General features: G+C 54.9%; 1 protein-coding gene across 2 annotated transcripts in view; it reads left to right on the plus strand.

Annotated features, from left to right (window-relative positions):
- Nucleotides 1-6,231: 6,231 nt before the first annotated feature.
- LOC137438666 (F-box only protein 32-like) overlaps nucleotides 6,232-19,803 on the plus strand; it is a 145,506-nt gene continuing 131,934 nt past the window's right edge. The window contains exon 1 of one of the 2 annotated variants that reach the window (XM_078767137.1): nucleotides 6,232-6,486. The gene's annotated coding sequence lies outside the window, so the exon portion shown is untranslated. The remainder of the gene's footprint in view (nucleotides 6,487-19,803) is intronic. The other variant, XM_078767136.1, reaches the window with a different exon arrangement.

A 19,803-nucleotide genomic window follows, 5' to 3' on the forward strand; every position in this document is an offset into this window, starting at 1 on the left:
GGGGGTGGGAGAAGTATAAAACACAAGGACACCAAGGACTTCCAGGAAAGAAGTTGGTATTTCAAAAAAGTGGATTTGGTGTGAAATTAGCGGAGGTAGAAAAGATCAAGGTTTTGGATGGGGGAAGATAAGAGATGGTGGTGAACAGCTGTTTTAAAGAGCTGGAGGGAGGAGTGGGATTGAAGAGAGTGAGGGAGTTTGTTCCAGAGGTGGGAGAAAAGAGGAATGAAGGAGTGAAGGTGAGCAGAGAGTCTTGATTTTGCCAGTTTAACCATAAGAGGGTTGCTGGCAGATATTGTGCGACCTGCAGGAATATTTGGGGGACAGAGCCCAGAGAGAGCTGGGGGAGCAAGGCCGGAGAGGAGTCGGTAGAAGACGGAAAGACCACCAACCTGCCTGCGGTGAGTGATTGAAAGGCCCTTGGAGTTAGCTTCACCATTTAGAGGGTTTGGAGGGTGTTTGGAGGATGTTTGGAGGATGTTTGGAGGGTGTCTGGAGGATGTTTGGAGGCTGTTTGGAGGGTGTTTGGAGGATGTTTGGAGGATGTTTGGAGGATGTTTGGAGGGTGTTTGGAGGATGTTTGGAGGATGTTTGGAGGGTGTTTGGAGGATGTTTGGAGGGTGTTTGGAGGGTGTTTGGAGGGTGTTTGGAGGGTGTTTGGAGGGTGTTTGGAGGGTGTTTGGAGGGTGTTTGGAGGGTGTTTGGAGGGTGTTTGGAGGGTGTTTGGAGGGTGTTTGGAGGGTGTTTGGAGGGTGTTTGGAGGGTGTTTGGAGGGTGTTTGGAGGGTGTTTGGAGGGTGTTTGGAGGGTGTTTGGAGGGTGTTTGGAGGGTGTTTGGAGGATGTTTGGAGGGTGTTTGGAGGGTGTTTGGAGGATGTTTGGATGATGTTTGGATGATGTTTGGAGGAGGTTTGGAGGAGGTTTGGATGATGTTTGGAGGGTGTTTGGAGGGTGTTTGGAGGGTGTTTGGAGGGTGTTTGGAGGGTGTTTGGAGGGTGTTTGGAGGGTGTTTGGAGGATGTTTGGAGGGTGTTTGGAGGATGTTTGGAGGATGTTTGGAGGATGTTTGGAGGATGTTTGGAGGGTGTTTGGAGGGTGTTTGGAGGGTGTTTGGAGGGTGTTTGGAGGGTGTTTGGTCGGTGTTTGGTCCGTGTGTGGTCCTTCCGTGTTTGGTTGGTTGGTGGTCCTCCGGTGTTTGGTCGGTGTTTGGACCGTGTGTGGTCTTTCCGTGTTTGGTCGGTTGGTGGTCCTCCGGTGTTTGGTCGGTGTTTGGACCGTGTGTGGTCCTTCCGTGTTTGGTCGGTTGGTGGTCCTCCGGTGCTTGGTCGGTGTTTGGTCGGTCTGTGGTCCTTCCGTGTTTGGTCGGTTGGTGGTCCTCCGGTGTTTGGTTGGTGTTTGGTCGGTCGGTGGTCCTTCGGTGTTTGGTCGGTCGGTGGTCCTTCCGTGGTCCTTCCGTGTTTGGTCGGTGTTTGGTCGGTCGGTGGTCCTTCGGTGTTTTGTCGGTGTTTGGTCGGTCGGTGGTCCTCCGGTGTATATTGCCCTCCAGATGTATCGTGCCCTCCGGTGTTTGGTCGTGAATGACAAATTAACTACCTGTGGGTGAACCACCTCCAATGCAGGTTAGCAAAATTACCAATTGCATTTGATGAAGATGATAAACAAGAGCGAGAAATGATTTGTAATAGTTGTCCCCAACCGCTAAGTCCAAAAAGGGCACAACTCTGTGAAAAATTAATGAAACTTTTCAAAGGAAGTCAAGAGGAAAGTTTCAGCACAATTTTGAACTTGCCTGAGTCGAACATGCTCGTTCCAGCAAAATCTGAATGCATAACTTGTAGTAAGGGCATTTTATGAGATATTTCACAAATCTGTTAACTAAATTGTTACCAAAAAATTTCTTCACCAATATGTTTGTAAAGGTGTGTAATAACATGTGTTAAAATGTTGAAGTTGAACTCCCGTGGGAAACCCAGAAAAAAAGCTGTTGAATTCGGGAACCGAAAAATTATTTTCGAGAATTTTTATTTTTTTTAATCGGCCCTTAAGTAACTTATGAGGGGTCAAATAAGGGTTTTTCATGATTCTGAGTTGATTGTTAACATTTATATTTTCACTTTTACATTTACACACAAAGTAGCTTTTATTTCACATACATATATAATACTCAAGAGTTATTTCTCATTCACAATGTCAGAAGTTTCAACAGTCATTGTCTATGTCTTCTTCAGACTCAACAACATCATGACTGCAGTTTCTGCATGTAATGCCATTACAGACTCCACAGGCCGAGATGCACGTGACCCCATTCTTCTTGCAGCTGCATCGCCGGTTGCTGCAATCTCCATGACAATTACAGCTCGTGAACCGCATTAGCTCCTCAGGAGCCGTGGGGTCCAGTGTTGGAACCGGCTCATACCCATGCACACCTATTGTCCATCCATAGTCACTGGGGTTCAGAGACATGCTCCGTAGAAGGATCCAGTCCCGGGTCTGCAGGTAGGCACGGAGTGAATGTTGTGCAGCTGCACCCTCTGTTGGAGGTAGAGTCTCTGGTTTGATCACTCCTGCCGCTGCCTTCCTTGAGAACATGTTGTACCGAATTTCACCCAATGTAGTATCTCGTCCATGGTAAATGTACTTGAAAATCGCAGTACCAGCCTGAATCACTGTTTCCTTGGTGGCTTCTGTGTCAAGGAAGATGTTGATGTACTCAGCCGCGTCCCCTTCGCAAAACCTTTAAAAAAGCACCAGGTCTATGTCAAGTAAAGTATAATGTAAAACAGAAATAAAATAATTATTATTTTTAACATTTATACTATGATGACAATGATTATAATTATTATTATTAGTAGTATTAGTATTATTTGCCGACGTAATAGTAGTATTATCATTATTACCTGGCAAATAGAATTGTTTTCCCATGACCAGCGATTGCAGAAACCGTATCACACCCCGTGAAGGCGTGACAGAAGAGCAGGTAGCTCTTCTGTGTTTCGGAGAGAGATTCTTTGATCTTTCGGACGTCATAAGAGCCGTTTGATGTGGTTAAGAAGAGTGGATGGTGGGGTATGACTTTGGACCTAAATCAATCAAGGCAATATCATTGGATATGAACTTGAGTGCCGTCTTTATGATCTGAGTCTTCTCATCTCCATGGCCAAGATTAGCATGATGCTCTCGCAGAATATTGTCAGTGCCATCTTTGAGACAGAGTACATCTGCCCTTCTTTCCTGTGTTGTGAAATACAAGGTGTCTTCGTATTTCTCTAGAAGTTTTATCTTTAGCCAATGCTTTGAATAAGAAAGGCTCTTCTCTGGTGACTGATCAAACTCCTGCAGCTTTTCATGGACTTGGTCCATGTTCATTACCCCATGCTCTAATTCTGAGTCTAACCATTCGCAGAATTCAATAAAAACTGCCTCTCGCCCCTCATCAATACTCCTCTGTCCTCTCTTCCTTTTTCCTTCCTCATCAGTCTTGGACAAACTGTCACCTCTCGCAAACATAAGTTTGCATCGCAAATGGTACAGTGTTTCTTCTGCTACCAAGTCGTTGATCCCTTCCAGGCGTCCAGTGACTTCAGTGCCCCAGTCATCCCCGCGACTCCGTGCTGTCTTCAGCAAGCTTGCCTTCAGTGTATCTGCAGTCAAATTATCTGGCACTCTGTATTTCTTTCTAGCTTGTGCTGGATTATTTTTGTAGAGCTGGGCTGGTTGGTTGCAAAGAATGCATACATCCTTATACAGGAGGTCAACTGACTGTGATCTTCTAGAACTGCAGCCAGTTGATGAACTGAACTCACAAGTAGTGCGTCTTCTCTTCAACTTTGATGACTCTTTCGCTGCCTTTGATGCTTGAGCTGACTTCTTGGTGGTTGCAACAAAGTTGTTGTACAGATCATTTTTACACTTCTGGTGGTACCTCAGTTTTCCTTCATTTTGAGCCTCCTTCATACGTTCCACAACAGTAACATTTTCGGCAGTTTCTGCTTGTTTCAATAAAGTTGAGTATCCCTTTGGAGTTGCCTGTATGAGCCTTTCAGCTGGTGTATCCGAGCGTGCACAGATGAAGCAATTGAGCACAGGTGGAGTAACGTCTTCATCCATATTGCTAGACTCCATGTCCTGCAAAGTAGAAAATGAGATATATTTAGAAATTATTTTTCCACAAAGGAGTGTCTGTGGTGAAATATAAATGTTAACAATCAACTCAGAATCATGAAAAACCCTTATTTGACCCCTCATAAGTTACTTAAGGGCCGATTAAAAAAAATAAAAATTCTCGAAAATAATTTTTCGCTACCCGAATTCAACAGCTTTTTTTCTGGGTTTCCCACGGGAGTTGACCTTCAACATTTTAACACATGTCATTACACACCTTTACAAACATATTGGTGAAGAAATTTTTTGGTAACAATTTAGTTAACAGATTTTCATATGTTTCCCTTACTATTGGACATAATCCACATACAAGGTAGAAAATGAACTTGTGGTTAAATTAGGCATCAAGATGTGGTACTTATAACTTGTACAACATTGTCCAGCGGTTCCTCACGCAACATGCATGGTAGTCTAGCCCATAAGCATTACAGCTTGCCTCAAACCACGTGCTGCTGTGCGGACAAACATACCCTTGGGAACGACTTGGACACAATCCAAATTCAAAGTGCAGTATAACTCGAAAACATCTGAAAATGCAAATCCTAGTTATAACTACATAGCGTCCACACGATGTAGCCTCCGCTTTGTACTCAAACTGAAGTTGACAAAAATGACAGCTTAAATAAATTGCACATTTTATTAACTTGTATGCTCCATGTTCTCATAATAAAGGGATATTTGGTAAAGAAGAAAAAGAAAAAAAAGTTATGGTTTTGAGCAAACACACTGAAGCTCAATGTACAAGTAATAAAAACATTTTTAAAATGTAAAAGGACCTGGGGATCTGGATCCAAAAAGTTTGTAAACAACCTAGGGATGATCACAAGAAATGATCACGTTAAACCATCCCGACATCTTTCTTTGAATAATGGTTGTACCGAGAAAAGACACTGTGTGTTTGTGTGTGTTTGTGTGTGTCTGTGGGTGTGTGTAGGTGTGTGTGTGTGTGTGTGTGTGTGTGTGTGTTTGTGTGGAAGTCTGTGCGTGTAGGTGTGTTTGTGTGTGTGTGTGTGTGTAGGTGTGTGTGTGTGTGTGTGTGTGTGTAGGTGTGTGTGTGTGTGTGTGTGTGTGTGTGTGTAGGTGTGTGTGTGTAGGTGTGTGTAGGTGTGTAGGTGTGTGTGTGTGTGTGTGTGTGTGTGTGTGTGTGTGTGTGTGTGTGTGTGTGTGTGTGTATGCAAGTTGGATATAACTTTGTCTTTTCTAGGGACAATCATTATAATTATTCAAAGAAAGATGGAGGGATCGTTTCACATGATTATTTCTTGTGATCATCCCTACCTTGCTTACACACTTTTTGGAGTAACTTCCTTTTACATTTTTTAAATTGCTTTTTTTACTTGTTTGTTTACTTTTTTATTTTGAAATAGATATGGACATTCTACTACTGATTTACAAATGTCGTCGTATAAAGTTTATGGACATGCACGCATTGTAATGGTACTGGACTTACTTTATGGACAATCTAACATTCTCAACAGTGCATACTTTACAGAAATAGGTGTGGGTTGTTGCTGCCACTGACTGTTATGAGGCCATAGCTAAGGCCTGCCTTTTTTACGATGAAAAAAGGTAAAAAGTCAAACATTTGAACAGCCTTGGACGTGCACCTTGACCCCATGGCCAAGGCACAACGTCAACAAGGCTGTCGCAATAACATTACACATGCGCCTCAACCCCAAGGCTGAAGCACATGGTCATTCAAACGCATGCATCATGCCCCCGAAGGGCCACAATGCATGGTCATAGAATTGGGACCACCCTCTCAATAGGAGTAAGACCCCTTAATCCACTGACAGGGAATTTACTCCTGTCAGGTACGATTTGCATTTGCTGCCACTGACTTCGTGATAATGTTCCACCATTAACCACACCATGTCGGTCTGATTGGTCCTCGGGCACATGTGTCTAGTGGCCACGCCCCCATAAGGCTGATTGATAGTTATAGTCCCACCCACCCCTCTGATCCCTTCCTGTTCGCTTGCAAAGGAATGCAGTTTTTTGTACTTTTGGGGAATCTTTCAAACTATTAAAATTATGACATCAAACGTTGCTGCACCAAGTAAAACTCTGGTGGATGGTAACAGAGTCATTGCCGCTGAGAGAGGCATCTCGGAAATACACCGCCTGAAGAATATTATGATGATGAACGAGAGGAGGATTTTCCGGTGTTGACCGATCTCGGTTTTTTTGCTTTTGCCGTGGTCTGGAGAACTGAAAAGTGATCCCTGCCTCGATAATCAGCTGAACAAACCAGGTAGCCTCTCATAAATAGCCCAGGCAACGTTTTGGAGAAGATACTTCTACTTTAGTTACCTACACCATTGAAGGTGAGTGGAGGTTATGTTTTCTTGTCTGTTTGTCTGTGCGTCTGTCTGATGGTAAACAGGATATCTCAAAAAGTTGTGGGCGGATTTTGGACGAAATTTGGTGGAGAGGCTGGGTGTGTGACAAGGACGAAATGGTTCGAGTTTGGTGAAGATCCGGATATGGATCTGAGGTTTAAAAAAAAGTGAATCATCACCATTAAGTGATCGGACCAAAGACGATATATATAATGATATTTCAAAAAGTTATGGTGTAGCGGTTACCGCTGGATGCACACAATCGCCTTGCACCGGCCAGAACACGGCCAGACGCGCCTCTCCCGGGCATGCCCGGACTCACTGTTCCCGGGCACGCCCGAACCTCCCGGGCACGCCCGGTCTCGTCTTTCCCGGGCATGCCCGCTCTCGCCTTTCCAGGGCTCGCCCAGAGCGTCCGGGCATGCCCGCTATCGCTTTTTCAGGGCTCGCCCAGAGCGTCTGGGCATGCCCGCTATCGCCTTTCCAGGGCTCGCCCAGAGCATCCGGGCATGCCCGCTATCGCCTTTCCAGGGCTCGCCCAGAGCGTCCGGGCATGCCCGCTCTCGCCTTTCCAGTGCTCGTCCAGAGCGCCCGGGCACGCCCAGCCTCGACTTGCCAGGCCGCAGCCAAACATGCCCGGGCAGGTCCAGACTCGCCTTTCCAAGGCTCGCCCTTGACACCCGGGCATGCCCGGTATAGCTTTTGCCGGGCAAACTTCCCGACATAAATGTGTATATATATTGCTGCCCGATAAACGGGCTGGTCAGAATACCTGAGCTGTTTTGTTTCAATAAAGCAACTCGGACGAATTCCGTCTTTGGTCGCGTCAATTCATTCGACTCGCGTTGGAGCGCAGTTCCTTCATTGGTGACCTACCGACATGGATACGGCAGTGACGCTTAAACTGCCTACCTTCTGGGAGGCTCACGCGGCTGTTTGGTTCGCTCAGGCGGACTCTCAGTTCGCCCTGCGAGGCATCACCGTGGACGACACCCGCTTCCACCATGTTGTGGCGGCGCTCGGTTCCGCCACCGCTGCCCGCGCCTTGAGCCTCCTCAAGCACCCGCCAGCTGCTGACAAATACGACGCGCTGAAGACACTCCTCCTCGATGCTTTCGCCCTCTCACCGGCAGCACGCGCACGGCGCCTGCCCGCTCTGCCCGAGCTCGGCGACACGCGCCCGTCCAAGCGCATGGACTATATGCTCTCGTTGCTCGGTGAGCACTCTCCGGATTTTCTGTTCTGCGAGCTGTTCCTTCGCCAGCTGCCTCACCCGGTACGCCTCGCCCTGGCTGGCACGTTGATCACGGATTCCCGCGCCCTCGCCAGGGAAGCCGATAAGATCTCCTCGGCGGGCCAGCACATCGGCGCGGTCACCTGGAGCCCGCCGCCATCCGAGGCGACGCCCACGACGCCCGAGTGCCCTGCGCGGTTGGAGGCCGAACTGCCGGTGCAACTGGCGGCCGCCACGCCGCACCGCCCGCTTCCGACACGACGGCCGGGGCCTCCACCTGACCGGGCGTGGTGTTATTACCACACCAGGTTCGGACACAAGGCTCGGACGTGCCGGCCCCCGTGCACTTTCGGCAGGTCGGGAAACGGCCGGGCCGGCGTTCATTCCCAGCCATGAGTGCCGGCCACTCGGGCAACTTGCTGTTTATTCGGGACAAAGCGTCTGGGCGGCATTTCCTGTGTGACACCGGCGCCCAACTGAGCGTCATACCCGCCTCCGAGCAGGACAGGCGGGACGCCGTTTGCGGCCCTTCTTTGGTCGCTGCTAATGGCTCGGCCATACGCACTTTCGGCCCACGCGTCGTCACCCTCTGCTTCGGCAGCCAGCGTTTTCAATGGACTTTTGTGACCGCCTGCGTCCCCATGGCTTTGCTGGGCGCCGACTTCCTCTGCACGCACGGGCTGCTGGTCGACGTCAAACGTCGTCGCCTTGTCAACGCCGAGACCTTCAGCTCCCTGGCGTGCACGATGAGCAGCTCCGCGCCGACCGAACTGGCGTGCGCCCTCTCGGCAGTGAACGAGTTCGTTCGCCTGCTCGCGGAATTCCCGGCCCTCACGCGGCCGACGTTTTCGGCCGTCGCGGTGCGGCACGGGATCGAGCACCACATACCCACTACGGGCCCGCCGGTCTACGCCAGGGCCCGCCGCCTCGACCCGGCCAAGCTTGCCGTGGCGAAGGCCGAGTTCGACGCGTTGGAGCACCTCGGCATCGTACCGCGCTCCGATAGCGCGTGGGCCTCGCCACTGCACATCGTGCCAAAGCCGGGGGGTGGATGGCGCCCGTGTGGCGACTACCGCCGTCTCAACGACGCTACCACCCCCGACAGGTACCCGATCCCGCATATTCAGGACTTTTCCGCCCGTTTGGCGGGACGGGTCATCTTTTCGAAAATTGACCTGATACGGGGCTACCACCAGGTACCTGTCCGGGCGGCCGACGTCCCGAAGACGGCCGTCAACACGCCGTTCGGCCTGTTCGAATTTTTGCGGATGCCGTTTGGCCTCAAGAACGCGGCCCAGGCGTTCCAGCGCTTGATGGACGGCGTGCTGCGCGACCTGCCGTTTCTTTTCGTCTATCTGGACGATATCCTCGTCGCCAGCACGTCCCGCGCCGAGCACCTCCTCCACCTCCGAACACTGTTCGGTCGCCTCAGCGAGCACGGCTTAATTGTCAACCCGGTCAAATGCCACTTCGGCGCGACGACCGTTGACGTTTTGGGCCACCGCATCACCAAGACCGGGGCCGTGCCGTTGCCGACCAAGGTCGAGGCCATCACCACGTTCCCGCGTCCCCGTTCCATCAAGTCCCTCCAAGAGTTCCTCGGCATGGTGAATTTTTATCACCGATTCGTGCCCCGCGCTGCTCAGCTCATGCGGCCCCTTTACGAGGCCCTCCGGGGCAAGCCGGCCAAGCATGACATTGTTTGGTCCGCGGCCATGGACGCGGCCTTCGCCAGCGCCAAACGGGCCCTCGCCGACGCAACGCTGCTGGCTCACCCGGTGCTCAACGCGCCCATCGCCCTCACTACGGACGCCTCCAACTACGCGGTGGGCGCCGTCCATGAGCAATGGGTGGACGGGGTTTGGCAGCCACTCACTTTTTTCAGCCGGCAACTCCGGCCGAACGAGTTAAACTACAGCACGTTCGACCGCGAGCTGCTCGGGCTATTCCTGGCCGTTCGCCATTTCCGACACCTCCTGGAGGGCCGCCCGTTCACGGCTTTCGTCGACCACAAGCCATTGGTCTACGCAATGGCTAAGGTCACGGAGCCGTGGTCGGCCCGCCAGCAGCGCCACCTCTCCGCCGTGTCGGAGTTCACCACGGACATCCGGCACGTCGCCGGCAAAGACAACGCCGTGGCCGACTGTCTTTCTCGGGCCAGCGCGAACGTGGTCCACCTCGGCGTGGACTTCGCGCTCATGGCGGCCGACCAGACCACCGACGCCTCGGTGCAGGCACTCCGTGCGGCGGACACGGGCCTCCGCCTGGCCGACATTCCCTTCGCGGGCACCGTCCTGCTCTGCGACGTCTCCCAGGGCCAGCCTCGCCCCATCGTGCCCGTTTCCTGGCAGCGCCGCATCTTCGCCTCCATCCACGGCCTTTCTCACCCGGGCCGGAAAGCTTCTCAGAAGCTGGTGCCGGCGCATTTCATCTGGCACGGCCTTCGACGAAACATCCGCGACTGGGCCAACGCCTGCACGGCCTGCCAGCGGGTCAAGGTCCACCGCCACACCCAGGCCCCGCTGGCACCTTTCGCCGTGCCTGAATGGCGTTTCGACCACGTCCACGTGGACCTGGTGGGTCCCCTGCCCCCCTCACGGGGGTTCACCCACCTGCTCACCATGGTGGACAGGACCACCAGGTGGCCGGAGGCCGTGCCCCTCGCCTCCACCACCACCGCCGACGTGGCGCAGGCGTTCATCGCCACCTGGGTCGCGCGCTTCGGCGCACCAGCGGACATCTCGTCCGACCGCGGCCCACAGTTCACGTCTGAACTTTGGGGCGTGGTCGCCCGTTCGTTGGGGGTCACGCTGCACCGCACCACGGCCTACCACCCCCAAGCCAACGGGTTGTGCGAGCGGTTTCATCGCTCCATGAAGGCCGCACTCATGGCCGGCCTTCAGGACGATGGTTGGGCCGACCGGCTGCCGTGGGTCCTTTTGGGCCTTCGCACGGCCCCCAAGGAAGACCTCCAGGCGTCCGCCGCCGGGCTCGTCTATGGCCAGCCGCTCCGCATCCCGGGCAAATTCGTGCCCGACGCTACCAGTCCCTGGTCCGCCGCTCGCCAGCGCTCGGACCTCCAGGAGGCCGCCCGACGATTTGCCCCCGTGCCGACGTCCCGCCACGGTGGCCCCCAGTCCTACGTCCCCCCGGCGCTTCGCACAGCGGAGTACGTCTTTGTGCGTCATGACGCGCACCGGGGGCCACTCCGGCCGCCGTACGACGGGCCCTTCCGGGTCCTGCGATGGGGCGACAAGTCTTTCATCGTCGACTTCGGCGGCCGGCCGGACCGGATTTCTGTGGACCGCCTCAAACCGGCGCACATGGACGTCGACCGACCACCACGGTTGGCCCTTCCTCCACGGCGAGGCCGCCCCCCGTCCACAGTTCCCCCCGCTCGAACACCCACCACCACGTCGGACCCCTCCCCACGACCCTCCAGGGGTCGCTTCGGCCGGGTCATCCGGACCCCCCTTAAATTGACCCTGCCGGTGCAGGTCGATTCTGGAGGGGCGTGTGTAGCGGTTACCGCTGGATGCACACAATCGCCTTGCACCGGCCAGAACACGGCCAGACGCGCCTCCTCCCGGGCATGCCCGGACTCACTGTTCCCGGGCACGCCCGAACCTCCCGGGCACGCCCGGTCTCGTCTTTCCCGGGCATGCCCGCTCTCGCCTTTCCAGGGCTCGCCCAGAGCGTCCGGGCATGCCCGCTATCGCCTTTTCAGGGCTCGCCCAGAGTGTCCGGGCATGCCCGCTATCGCCTTTCCAGGGCTCGCCCAGAGCGTCCGGGCATGCCCGCTATCGCCTTTCCAGGGCTCGCCCAGAGCGTCCGGGCATGCCCGCTCTCGCCTTTCCAGTGCTCGTCCAGGGTGCCCGGGCACGCCCAGCCTCGACTTGCCAGGCCGCAGCCAAACACGCCCGGGCAGGTCCAGACTCGCCTTTCCAAGGTTCGCCCTTGACACCCGGGCATGCCCGGTATAGCTTTTGCCGGGCAAACTTCCCGACATAAATGTGTATATATATTGCTGCCCAATAAACGGGCTGGTCAGAATACCTGAGCTGTTTTGTTTCAATAAAGCAACTCGGACGAATTCCGTCTTTGGTCGCGTCAATTCATTCGACTCGCGTTGGAGCGCAGTTCCTTCAATGGACGACTTGTGACAAAGCTACGTGGATGAGTTGGTTAGGTGACAAGAACAAGCCAATTCGATTTTGGTTCAGGTCTGGATCCAGATCCGGCCTATTAGTGGGATACAAAACGTAAACTGTTGAGCTTGGCAGAGGGACGTGCTCCACCAAGTGCTGGTCTAGTACTGTCCTGCAATGACATCTAATATCGAAATTGCTCTTAAATGTTATATTGTGGAGCTATGCTCGCACGATAAAGCCGAACAAAATGGACGACACCAGGAACGAAGTTTCACTGAGCTATTTATTCTAGCTCAACTCGAAAGAACTCAAAAGCACTGAATAGCCCCTTAACACGGGCGGCAATTTATATCACAAGTTCACCACACAAAAGCCACGCCTCTCAGGCGGGGCGTGGTATGCAAATAAGTCAGCCACGCCTCCCAACGGGGCGTGGTATGCAAATCGAGAGTCCGCCCGGGCAAGGCAAGTCCGGACACGTCCGGGCGAGTCCGGGCAAGTAACCGCCCGCCGGTTACATCATCGGCCGGTGCTAGGTGATTGTGTCATGCTTCCGGTATAACCGCTACATGCGCCCCCCCCCCCCCAGAATTAACTTGCACTGGGAGAGTCAGTTTGAGGGGGGTCTTGATGACCCGACCGAAACGACCCCTGGCGATTCGTGTGGGGGTGGCAGGTGGTGTGGCGGTGGATGGTCGGGCGGGGGGCTTGGTTGACGGGGGACGGCCCCGTCGTGGAGGAAGGGCCAACCGTGGAGGTTGGTCGAGGTCCAAATGGGCCGGCTTGAGGCGGTCCACGGAGATGCGGTCCGGTTTGCCGCCAATGTCAATGATGAACGACTTGTCGTCCCTCTTCAGGACCCGGAAAGGTCCATCGTACGGCGGCCGGAGCGGTCCCCGGTGTGCGTCGTTCCGGATAAAAACGTACTCCGCAGTGTGAAGTGCTGGGGGGACGTGGGGTTGGGGGCAGCCGTGGTGGGACGTGGGCACGGGGGCAAATCTCCTGGCGGCCTCCTGGAGGACTGAGCGTTGGCGAGCCGCGGACCAGGGGCCGGTGGCATCAGGGATGAACTCGCCCGGCACGCGCAGTGGCTGGCCGTAGACCAGCTCGGCGGTGGAAGCCTGGAGGTCCTCTTTAGGGGCCGTTCGGAGGCCCAATAGGACCCACGGGAGCCTGTCGGCCCAACCGTCGTCCTGGGGGCTGGCCCTGTGCGCGGCCTTCATCGAGCGGTGGAACCGCTCGCACAAGCCGTTGGCTTGGGGGTGGTAGGCCGTGGTGCGGTGTAGCTTGAACCCCAAGGCCTGGGCGACCGCGCCCCAAAGCTCGGAGGTGAATTGCGGGCCTCTGTCGGAGGAGATGTCCGAGGGGGCGCCGAAACGAGCAATCCAGGTGCCAATGAAGGCCTGCGCCACGTCGGCGGATGTTGTTGATGCCAACGGGATGGCCTCCGGCCACCTGGTGGTCCTGTCCACCATCGTGAGGAGGTGGGTGAAGCCCCACGAGGAGGGAAGGGGTCCCACCAGGTCCAGATTGACGTGGTCGAAGCGCCGCGCAGGCACGTCGAATGTTGCCAACGGGGCCTGGGTGTGCCGGTGGACCTTCGCGCGCTGGCAGGCGACACAGGTGTTGGCCCAGTCGTGGACGTCCTTACGGAGCCCGTGCCAGATGAACTTTGCTGCCACGAGCGTCTGCGACGCTTTCCGGCCCGGGTGGGAAAGGCCGTGGAGGGCGTCAAAAATGTGCCGCTGCCATCCGGTGGGCACGATGGGGCGAGGTTGGCCCAGGGAAACGTCGCACAGGAGAACTGTGCCTGTGTCCTCGAAGGGGACGTCGGCCAACCACAGGCCTGTGTCTGCTGTCCGGAGGGCTTGCACCGTGGGGTCGGCGGTCTGGTCGGCCGCCATGTGGGCAAAGTCCACACAGAGGTGGACTGCGTTCGCGCCGGACCGGGAGAGGCAATCGGCCACAGCGTTGTCCTTGCCCACGACGTGCCGGATGTCCGTCGTAAATTCGGACACGGCGGAGAGGTGGCGCTGCTGGCGGGCCGACCACGGCTCTGCAACCTTGGCCATGGCGAAGACCAGGGGTTTGTGGTCCACAAATGCCGTGAATGGACGGCCCTCTAAAAGATGGCAGAAGTGGCGAACGGCCAGGTAAAGGCCGAAGAGCTCGCGGTCGAAAGCGCTATACTTGCGCTCATTAGGGCGAAGCTGCCGGATGAAGAAGGCCAGCGGTTGCCAAGCCCCGTTCACCCACTGTTCATGGACGGCGCCCACCACGAAGTCGGAAGTGTCCGTGGTGAGGGCGATGGGTGCGTCGAGCGCCGGGTGCTCCAGCATGGTCGCGTTGGCGAGGGCCAGCTTAGCGCCCGTGAACGCCTCGTCCATCTCTTTGGTCCAGGCGATGTCGTGCTTGGCCGGCTTGCCCCGGTGGGCTTCGTACAGGGGGCGCATGAGTTGGGCGGCGCGAGGCACGAACCTGTGGTAGAAATTTACCATCCCCAAAAATTCCTGTAGGGCCTTGATGGAGTGGGGGCGCAGGAAACTTGTGACTGCCTCCACCTTGGTAGGCAGCAGGACGGCCCCGCGCTTCGTGATGCGGTTCCCCAGGAAGTCGACGGCCGTTACGCCAAACTGGCATTTCGCCGGGTTGATGATGAGACCGTGCTGGCCGAGGCGCTCAAAAAGCGTGCGCAGGTGGATGATGTGCCTCGCCCGGGAAGTGCTGGTGACGAGAATGTCGTCCAAGTAGACGAAAAGGAAGGTGAGGTTGCGCAGCACGCTGTGCATCAGCCGCTGGAAGGCCTGGGCCGCATTCTTAAGGCCGAACGGCATGCGAAGGAACTCTAAGAGGCCAAAAGGTGTAATTACCGCCATCTTCGGCACGTCGGCCGGCCGGACGGGTACCTGGGTGGTAGCCCCGAATGAGGTCGACCTTGGAAAAGATCACCCGCCCCGCCAAATGGGCGGAAAAGTCCTGTATCTTTGGTGTCGGGGGTGGTGGCGTCGTTGAGGTGGCGGTAATCGCTGCATGGTCGCCATCGCCACCCGGTTTGGGCAGGATGTGCAGGGGCGAGGCCCATGCGCTATTCGAGCGCCGCACAATGCCCAATCGCTCCAGCGCGTCGAATTCCGACTTCGCCACGGCGAGTTTGGTCGGGTCGAGGCGACACGCCCTGGCGTAGACCGGTGGACCTGTGGTCGGGATGTGGTGTTTGACGCCGTGTTTGATGGTGACGGCCGAAAACGTCAGCTGTGTGAGGGCAGGAAACTCGGTGAGCAGGCGGGTGAAATCGTCCGCGGCCAGGAGCACGCAGGCTAGCTCGGTTGGTGCGGAGCCACTCAATGAGCAAGCGAGCGAGCTGAAGGTCTCCGCGTTGATGAGCCGACGCCATTTGACGTCCACCAAAAGCCCATGCGCGCACAGAAAATCTGCACTCAGCAAGGCCATGGGCACGTTCACCGTGATGAAGTCCCACCTGAAGCGCTGGCCCCCGAAGCAGAGTGCAACGCTGCGCGAACCGAAGGTGCAGATGGAGGAGCCGTTTGCGGCGACCAAGGCGGGGCCGCAAAGCGCGGCCTGTTTGCCTGCTACGAGGTGGGTATCACGCTCAGCTGAGCGCCGGTGTCACACAAAAAACGCCGCCCGGATGCTGTGTCCGTGATAAACAGAAGGCTGCCTGAATGGCCGACGCTCATGGCAGGCAGCGAGCGCCGGCCTGGTCGTTTCCCGACCTGCCGAAAGTGCACGGTGGGCGGCACGTTCTGGCCTTCTGCCCGAACCTGGCGTGGTAGTAGCACATGGTCCGCTCTGGTGGAGGCTCCGGCGGTCGCTTCGGGTTCGGTCGGCGGGGCGTCGCGGCGGCCGCTGCCGCCAGTGGCGCTGACTCGGCCGGAGGTGGCGCCGGTCGTGGCGCGGGCGTTGCCTCAGTCGGCTCAGGGTTCCAGGCGGCCGCTCCGACGTGTCGCCTGGCCGAGAAAAATTTATTGACCTCCTTGGCCAGGGCGCGACGGTCCGTGATGGGCGAGTTAGCCAAAGCTAACCGTACCTGCCCGGGTAGCTGCCGGAGGAACAGCTCACGGAAGAGGAAATCCGGGCTGTGGTCGCCGAGTAGAGCCAGCATGTGGTCCATGCACTCGGATGGAAGGGCCTCACCCAGCTCCGGGAGGTCGAGCGGTTGTCGCGCGCGTTCGGTCTCCATGAGTCCAAACGCACCGAGGAGTAGGCCTTTGAGCGCGCCGTATTTGTCAGCGTTCGGTGGGTTCTGTAGGAAGCTCAGGCCCCGGGCTGCAGTGGAGGCGTTGAGCGCGGAGACCACATGGTGGTAGCGCGTCGTGTCCTCCGTGATGTTCCGCAGGGCGAAGAGAGAATCTGCCTGGGTGAAACAGACGGCTGCGTGTGATTCCCAGAAGCCAGGGAGCTTCAAAGCTACAGATGACTCCATCGCCGTGTTCTCGAAAAGGGGTCACCAATTGTGGAGCTATGCTCGCACGATAAAGCCGGACAAAATGGACGACACCAGGAACGAAGTTTCACTGAGCTATTTATTCTAGCTCAACTCAAAAGAACTCAAAAGCACTGAATAGCCCGTTAACACGGGCGGCAATTTATATCAAAGGTTCACCACACAAAAGCCACGCCTCTCAGGTGGGGCGTGGTATGCAAATAAGTCAGCCACGCCTCTCAACGGGGCGTGGTATGCAAATCGAGAGTCCGCCCGGTCAAGGCATGTCCGGACACGTCCGGGCCAGTCCGGGCAAGTAACCGCCCGCCGGTTACGTCATCGGCCGGTGCAAGGTGATTGTGTCATGCTTCCGGTAACCGCTACAATATGCCATTACTCTAAAAATTAGAACTCCTCACAGCAAAGAAGGCCTTCATCTTTCGCCCAATGGAGCACTGTTCTCCATTAAAAGCCAGTACCCCAGAATCATATTGGTGTCTCTTGGTTTTTGTGGAATGTAAACATCTCAACATCATTGGTGCAAGAGGGATAGCGCCAGGGGGTACTAGAGAGCAAGTGCGGGTGTCGGGGCGGAGCGAGCTCCATCTTGTCGAGGAACGCGGACCGAGGAATAAAGGTTGTTCTGTGTATGTGAACCCGAACAAGTTGTCCATGAGTCTTCTATCCAGCAAGACGAAGAATATGACATGGTGTCAGAAGTGGTATGAGCAATCATGTCGAGTGGCGTCAACGTTGGATACCAAACAAAAGGGTGAGAACCTTCTCCGGCCTTGTTCTGAGGTACTCGTGTTTGAGTAGACGTTTCTCTCTGGAGGATGGGTTTTACCCCTCTCATTAATTGGGTGTAAAAGCCTTTTTTGGAGAGTAAGTACCCAGAGTAGAGGTGTTTATCTTGATCACTGAATGTTAGAGGTTTGGTGAATTGATTATGGAGTCGCTTAAGCCATCACAACAACTTGATTTGGAGGCCAGAAACCTACCACAGGCATGGAGGCTGTGGAAGGAAGAGCTGTTATTGTACCTCAATTTAGGCATGGTTGCTCAAGATGATAACACTAAAATCAAGATGTTATTGTATCTGGTTGGCAGTAAAGGGTGGCAGTTGTATCGGACTATAAAGCCAAGCGTGGAAACGTTTGAGAATATTGTTGCGGATATGGAATTTGGCCTCCATATCCGCTTGTAAATATTCCCCTATTTTCTCCGATACTCCCCAACTCTCCCTTACCCCATTCCCTAGTCCCATTGTCTGTAAACAACACCCATTAGAGCCGATCTTCCCCTTCATCCCCCCATTAAATGTCGTGCCCAGGTCCCCCGCACCACACGTAGACAATTATAGGACATCTTGCTAGTTATTCTTAATCTATGTCAGTTAAGGACTTGTTTCCATTAATTATGACTCTTCGTTGCACCAGAATGTGATTATATGGCACCTGTTAGGAAGTTTAGGACCTCCCCATACCTCTCCGCATCTCTTCCCCATGAAGAAGCGCCAACTACAACAACAACAACAAAAGAGGGGGGCGGCGCGGTGACGGCATGGGGAGTGGGCGTCCTCCTTCCGGCTCGGTTAGCCGCCATTGACCACGCGCTCCACGGGGTTACCACGAAGGGGCTCCCTGTCGGCCCCTCGTCAAGGGCGGAGCCGGTAACCCCCGCACCCAATGAGAAGCCATGGGCCGATGCCATCTGGGGCGGCGCTAACGAGCCGAGGGCGTGTCACTCCCCGCCGGATATATACGCGGCCCCGCGCCGGACGTGAAGAGAGATGCGCCCCGAGCTTGGAAGGACAAGACGCCACCCTCCCGAGCGCTGAGCGACCTCCCCAGCTTGAGACCAAAGTCGCGACCCACGAGCGCTGAGCGACCTCCCCGCATCTGCTGGACACCACCGTACGTGATTCTGTCCCTGAGCCAGGTGCACCTGAGCCATCGATTGCCGCTTTCCTTGCCATCAAATCCCGTGTGAGTCAGCGTTGTCCCGTTTATCTGTGGTCTGTCTAGGGTTAATATAAGAGTGTGTCTAAGTGCCTGTCTTCCTATGCTGTCCCTCTTGTAGTTGTAATCTAACCTTTTTCCGTACGAATATACTTGAGAACTGAACCCCTGGTGTCGTATTGTGTCATTATAACCCAGCCGGGTGTCTTCTCTTTCCTATTGAGCCAGCATAGCGCGGCTCGTCAACGTCGAGTATAGTCGGGTAATTTGTGGTAATTTGTGCGGACACGACGGCCATTCCGCTCGGCCCACCTTAACATCAAAGTCGTATCTGTAACAATTGGTGTCGGGAGTGAGATTCGAGGCCCGACCAAATTTTGAAGGAAAAAAAAAAAACGAATAGAGAAAAAAAAAAAAAATTTGGTCAAAATTTGGAGCGGCCGAAATTTGTTTTGTTTTACGAAACTCGAATTTTGCAAGTCGCGCTATGGCGGATCAAGACGGCTGGGGTCCGGTAGGGGAGAGTGAAGTAGGGTCGATCCAGGACCAAAATGAGGGACAGGAGGAGAGCGAAGCAGTGAGGGCGGCAGGTTCGCAAAATAGCGCCGTCACGCACGAAGAAGCGGGCGCGCAAAATGGCGCCTCGCTGATCACCGCGCCAGCGACCGTGGCAGCGCCCCCGGTGGATTTGAACTTGTTTTTTATACAAATAAAGGCGCTCATGGTCCAGACAAGTGAAGACCTGAGGAATGACTTGGGAAACCAAATGGGGGTAATGGGAAACCAAATGGGGGTAATGAGGGACGAAGCGAGGGCTCGGAGTGAGCAATTGGGGGTAATGAGGGACGAAGCGAGGGGTACCGGTGAGAAGTTAGACAATAATTTTGAGGAGTTAGACAAGAAAATTGGGAAGTTAGACAATAATTTTGAGGAGTTAGACAAGAAAATTGGGAAGTTAGACAAAAATTTTGAGGGGTTAGACAATGGGATAAAAGAGGTGAGAAATGGGTTAGAGGGGGTAGAAAATAGAATGGCTGCCCAGGAGAATCAGATAGAGGGAGTGAAAAATGGGTTAGAGGGGTTAGAAAACACCATGGAAGGCAAATTGAGGGACATGAGGGACCAAGCGGAAAGGGAAGTTAACCAAATGGGGCAGCAGATAGAGGGGGTCAGAATGGGGGTAGAAACCAAACTGGATGCTCACAGGGAGGAAATGGAGCAGATGAGGGTGGCATCTGGGCAGGAGATGCAAGAGATGGGAGAGGAGATCAGAAGAGGAGTGAGTGAGGAGGTCGGAGGAGTGCGCGAGGAGGTGAGGCACTGTAAGGAGCGCATGGAGAAAGAGGTGAGAAAGGGGACTGTAAAATTGCAAGGTGGTATAGAGGAGTTGACGCTGGGAGTAGAACAACTGACAGTGGGACAAAAGGAGTTGGGGGACCAGGTAAAGAAGAACACAGCGGTATTAGGAGGTTTGAAAGCGACACAAAACGACATAAAAAACGACTTGATAGC

This window comes from Myxine glutinosa, chromosome 13 (assembly GCF_964187855.1).
Source record: "Myxine glutinosa chromosome 13, kmMyxGlut1.1, whole genome shotgun sequence".
In the NCBI taxonomy this organism is placed as follows: domain Eukaryota; kingdom Metazoa; phylum Chordata; class Myxini; order Myxiniformes; family Myxinidae; genus Myxine; species Myxine glutinosa.